The sequence below is a fragment of the Falco naumanni genome, chromosome 16, assembly GCF_017639655.2.
Source record: "Falco naumanni isolate bFalNau1 chromosome 16, bFalNau1.pat, whole genome shotgun sequence".
Taxonomy (NCBI): domain Eukaryota; kingdom Metazoa; phylum Chordata; class Aves; order Falconiformes; family Falconidae; genus Falco; species Falco naumanni.
Window position 1 is genome coordinate 641,085 of NC_054069.1, and position 5,988 is coordinate 647,072.

The 5,988-nt window shown below is 49.2% G+C and overlaps 1 protein-coding gene across 11 annotated transcripts in view; it reads right to left on the reverse strand.

Annotated features, from left to right (window-relative positions):
- Positions 1-5,988, reverse strand: part of CADM1 (cell adhesion molecule 1) — a 167,693-nt gene that overhangs the window by 64,788 nt on the left and 96,917 nt on the right. The window lies entirely within an intron of this gene.

Genomic DNA, 5,988 nt, shown 5'->3' on the forward strand with positions numbered 1-5,988 from the left:
AAAAACAGATGACACTTAGGGCTTTGTACAAAGTTGGCCACCTAATTAAAACCTATAGGCCTTTAGGTTTAGATTGTTATTTTTCATGGACTCATAGAACCATTTAAGTTGGAAAAGATGTTTGAGATTATCAAGTCCAACCGTTAACCCAGCGCTGCCAAGCCCACCGCTAACCTGTATCGCCAAGCACCGCATCGACGTGTTCCTTAAACACCCCCGGGGATGGTGACCCCACCACCTCCCTGTCAGCCTGGTCCAATGCTCCACCACCCTTCCAGTGAAGACATCTTCCCTAAATATCCAATCTAAACCACAAAAGCAAAACAATAAACACCTCTAACATGCGACACCATTAGGTATAATTAAACAGTGGGCAAAGCGTACATCGTGCTATAAACGACGTTTAGTTTTACAGGTAAACTCACCAGCATTTTTCAAAATGCTGCCTGAAGAACGAACAAGACAGCTACAGCTAGTGACTTCAGTTCGCTGCTGGCTTTGAAGCTGCGTGCTCCAAGACACAACTGTGGCGAGAAAAGCCTTCGCATTTCATATCTTCACCTTTTTTGACCGAAATGTTAATTTTGCGCTATGTTCCCACACGTGGCAGGGTGGGTGATGGACAGATGCTATGCACTAGCGCTGGGGAAGGGGCTCCCAGTGAAGCCCCAAGTGCAGGGGCAGGATGAGCCACCTCATGCAAAATCCTGACACAGTCCCTCAGGCTATCCCCATCGACAGTGTTTCTGCCGGACCAATGCCTGCACAGGCAGCACTGCTCCAGAAACCCATATGAAAAGAGGCAGAAATTATTTAGTGGACCTCGACGAGTGCCAGCAAGAACCAGCACATTTCGCTTTTGCTTGTTAGGATCCTGTTTTGTTCTGGCACCTTCTGCTTTCCCATCCTCTCAAGCTACGCACCTGCAGTGCCGAACACAGAGCACGTCTAACACCAAAGCCCATGGCCAGGACCGTGCCGCCACCTCCTCCCCAGGGACAGCGTGACATGCGTCCCAGCATCGGGCCACCCACTTGGGTCAAGAGGAGCCGTGGAATGGACACGTGGCCATCCCCACGGGCTTCAGCTGGTGCGGCGCTCCTGCCAGCAACCCCAAGATAAAAGGACATTTTTGCGTCCACTTTCAGGTTAAGGGTGCGTTCGAGCTACTGCAAAAGGGAAGTGAACTATAAAGAAAGGAAGACAAGCAACGTCCGTTACCAGATACCGCTGTGCCTGTTCTATTTTAAAATCTCAATATTTCTTGTTTTCTCCTGAGAAGCATTAAAACATGCGAACTGAGCCCATTAGAAGCAATTTTCAATTTACTGCTCCTCCTTGATATTCACACGGTAAACACCGGCAGGTATCGGCTCCATCAATAGGGATCGCAGGCACCCAGTCGACTGTAAACCGTGTCGAGCTCCCTGACTTCACAGCTTTAGACAGAAGAAAAGGCAAAAAAACCCAGATTTGAAATTGATGTTTCATCATTACCCGTCATTAAAAAATTATGCTGTTGTACAATTTCAGAAGCAGCAAGGAGTGAATGTTGAATGCTCCTGCAAGTATTTATTAATTCTCCCTTTTCTGCAGTTGTGTAAAGGAGCGTTTCCAGGCGGGTGAGGTTCTCCTCCTCCTCCTCCCTCCCGCTGCCCCGATCTGCCCGGCATTACGGCTCTGCCGCAGCAGCCGCATCTCTTCTCTTTGCTCAAACGTCTCCCTCGCACCGTGTTGGCAAGGCAACAGGCATCGCAGGGCTTGGGGAAACTCGCTCCCGCGTCTGCGCCCCGACAGGGGAGAAGGGAAGGACCGCAGCAGCCAAGCAACGCTTCAAATGCCCCAGCATTGTCTCGATCCGCGTTTGTACCGTTCCTGAAAGGTCTGAAGCTATTCCCAGCACGGGGCTGCTGCGATGCTTACAAGGAACGAGCCGGCAACCGTTCACAGCAGCTAAGGGAAACTGCTGGCAGCCCACACAGGGAACCACAAACACTGGTATTAATCAGGTTTTCGCCAGGACTCGAGCCACTTTGCTCATGCATCTGCCCATGCTGCCGGTCTTAGACAAGCGCCTCTGATGGGATGCTGCGGTGAGCAATGGCCACGAAGCAAAAGCGGTATTAGAGAGGACCCAAGAACAGCGAGAGCCACGAGGCGCTTGCCATCTCTGGGGAAAAGGAAAACAACCCACAAATCAGTGAAAACCTCCAAGAAACTCGTTCTTCCCCCAGGTCTTTTGCCCTTCTGGTTCGCAAGCAAGTCTTCTCCCCCTCTGATCCCAGTGTTTTCCCATGCTTGCGGGAAGCCCTCGGCTGGCAGTCCCTGCAAGGATTGTCCTAAGTACAGCACAGCCAGGGAGGACACGCGTTGTGCCACTCATTTGCCACATTTCTAAGCTCACAGACCAGGCTTCAGAGATGAAAGGAGTGTGGTTGGTGTCCATTTGTACCCCCTCCCAACAATCCTCCTCTTGCCCACCCTGCAGCACTGAGGATTACCAGCAGATACACGTCCTGTCTGCCAGCCCACTAAACTGCCCTTAAAAAGGAGAGGGAGAGCGTGTGTGTGTGCAGGCTTACAGTGAGTGCTCGCCAGAAGTACAGCCAGGGATCTCAGAAACCCACGCTGTATCCCAGCACCAGTCCTCCAGGTCACCTTGTTTTAGAACTGTGCGCAAATACAGAGAGACCACTCCACTAAAAATCTATCCTCTTAACTGCTTGAAACTGAATTTAAAATGCATGTATGCAGCGCTTCTATCCGTTCGCTATTCTGAATTTCTCCTTTGGCCTTACGATAAAAGAATGCAGGAAATTATAACCAACCTTCCCCCCAGCCCGGAAAAGGGAATTAATTACTGCAAGCAGAAAGCCAGCACTATTCCAATAAACCAATGCAATCCATTCAAGCACCGAAAAGTAAGGAAAACATCCTAGAGGCTTGATACCTTGCTAGCCATTCATATCGTGTACCACCGCGGATATTACAGAACAGCTGTGCCCAGGACTATCACAAAGCCAACATTATCTCTACCATTATTAGAATTAAATAAAGCCTCTTCTTCCCTGCACGCAGCACCGATGTGGCCAGGATTACAAAGCAACCTCACAAAAACCTGCAGTTTTTTGCCGCGCCCAGCTTCGTGGTAGGGTTTACTTCTTTTAGCCAGGATTAGATGATCGCAAGGATTAGCGATGAAGTTGCTTGATGCGACAAGATGCACACATGTGCTCAGTGCCACCTAAAGCTGCCCCGCGCTGCAGGTCAGCTCTCCGAAACACCCCGGAGGAGCCCAGCGTGGGCACAGGAGAGGGATGCTCAGCTGGACGGATTCACTGGTCACGCACACTCAAACACCAGCTTTTCGACCTGGGGTCACGCTGGTCCCCTGCTTCCCCCTCACTGTTGCTCTCCTGCTTCCTCCCTGCAAAGTCCCACCTTCTTTGGCACCAGCCCAGGTAACGCCAGCAGCCAGAAGAATCTGATCAAACTGCTTTTTTGCTGCGGTTTTGGCACAAAACTGCTCTCTGGTGCCGGGACTGCGGAGGAGGCAGGAGCCTCTTTGCACCGCAGGTTTTGCAAACCCCCAGGTTGAACAGTGAGGGCCAGGCGGTGCAAGGCTTGCACCAAGCATTGCTGCTGTGGCAGGGGTCCCCCCCCAGGGCACCTGTGCTGGGGAGGGCAATGCCTAGCAGCCGTTCAAAGGCAGCGAGCAGGCAGCTGGTACATAAATGGCCTCACCTCTTTTTCTATTTGTAAATGTGGTAGCTGCATTCCAAAATCACAGCCTCTCGGGGTTTATCCTTGTGTTCCTATTGTCAGAGCTAAGCACACCCGGATCGTTCTGCTGACACGTCGCAGGAGAGACACGAGACCTTTCACAGATGTTGCCAACAGCAGCTGAAAATCTACCAGACATTTGCTTAGCATTTCTTGAAAGAACAATTTAAATTATACACATTCTTCACAGTTCTTCTCTCAAACCCCAACAGTTTAAGAGACCTGCTTACTTTTGCCAATTTTTAATGAACTGGAAGACGGGCCCCCTCGTACTGGGTGTGCCAAGGGTAGAACACTGAAAAACAAGACCCATTTTCAAAGGAAGTGCTCTGCAATAAATGACTCAGCGGCGCAGCAGGGAAGGTTTAAGCGTTCAGCAGTTGTCTGTTTTATTCAGAGGCTGCACTTGCATCCGAGAGCAAGCAAAACTCCCCCCTTAATCACTGGCATTTGAAAACACTTTATAAAAACTCCTCTCACGTATGGTTAGGTCTGCCAAGAACACCCTTCCCTAAAACCCAGAACCCCTGACCTTTCAGTAACGCTGCTGTCAATGAACTGTATGACGCACCGTACGCCGGAGCTACAAACACTCGGTACGATTCAGTGTGGTTATTTTTCCAGTAAGTCACCAAAATTACAGCCTGGCTCAATCTGGCTTTTAAAAGCCATTTATAAACTTTAAAATAGCTTTTGCTGAAATGCCGCTTGGGCAGCTTCTGTACTGAAGGTGCTTTTGTTTCGGGGTTGTTTATATTCCTTTTTTTTTTTGTTTTCAACCTGCCAGAGCTGCATATTACCAAAATATTTTTCAGTAAGGTAGGCTGGCTGTTAGCTGGAAGAGTTACATCGGTTTGAAGGTATCATCAATCACTGAATCCTTGCACAGGGTTCCACCTCCGAAGTTACGTTAATAACTCACCCAGACCTGAGCAACAGCATCCTTCTCTCTGCAACAAGTGCAAGGTGCGAGCACAGCTCCTCTCGTCAGCTCGCCTCCTTGGGTTGCTGCTTAAAATTCATTACCGTGGAATAACGATCGCGTGAATGGAATTTATTACACTCGGTTGATGAGATAAAGCACTCTGGTTTTGTGGGAAAACACTTTGACACAGACACCATATGCTTAACACTGAAAATGAGCTAGGTTACTTCAACCAGGAAAATTTCGTTTTCCTACCGCGTGTATTTAATTTGGGAGCAGCTCGTCGTCCTGTCACCACCCTGAACGCGGAGATCTAAACAGCGCGCCTGGAAATGGATCAGCGAGCGTGTGCTTTTCTCTGGTTGGGGATGAATTATCCTTCGCCTGCTACCCAGAGGCAGCCACGAGCAGCCTTTGCAGGTTGATGAATGGCTTCTTAGTTTGGGTTGTGTTACAAGAACAAAACAAACCATCATGAATCATAAGGTTTTATGGGTATGCTGTTTTGTATAATTTCCTAAAAAAACCCCAAACCCACTGAATTACATTCTGCTCATTAGCAAACCTGCCTGCACAAAGCAAAGGATTTTGAGAGTGCACAGCAAGCCGATTACACAGAGGTAGTGTGAGGGACAGTGGATAATGAGTGAAGTCAAATTCTGTTTTAGTATGCCCAAAGAAGCAACAGCATAATCAAATGGGGCTAGGGCATTAGAAAAGCAGGAAATTCAGCCGCCATACTCTGTTTCAATCCAAAACGCAATGTAACGCACTCAGCTTGCCTCTCATTCCACCGGAGGCTGCCAAAGCCATGGGACACAGGTGACATCAGGTCCCTTCACTGCTGCCGGCTCGGGTGTGAGCCGCAATGACCCGCGAGTGGTGGTCCGTGTGGTGGGGAACACTGATCCCCCAAACCTCACAGCAGATATCAATGTGAAACTGCCAGCTGGCATTCATTTAACCCTGATTTTGCAGGGGTCTGCGGAGCTACGAGGATGCCCAGCGTTATTAGGGAAGCAGCACTGTTGCTGTATTTCAGACCGAGCCGCAATATACGCTGTACCTGCTGTCTCACTCAAATTCCCAGAGGGATGAGCTTTTCAGGCTGGCTCAGCGACTTTTTTTTTGTTTTGTCTTCTAAACAAACATCGGCAAAACGTACCCTGATAGGCAAGTTACCTGCACAGACAGAAGCACTCCTGCCTCTGAACAGACCTGGCAATCATTAACTGCAGAAGCCAAAGGGCTTTTTACTCAGATTTCATTTCTTGTTTGGT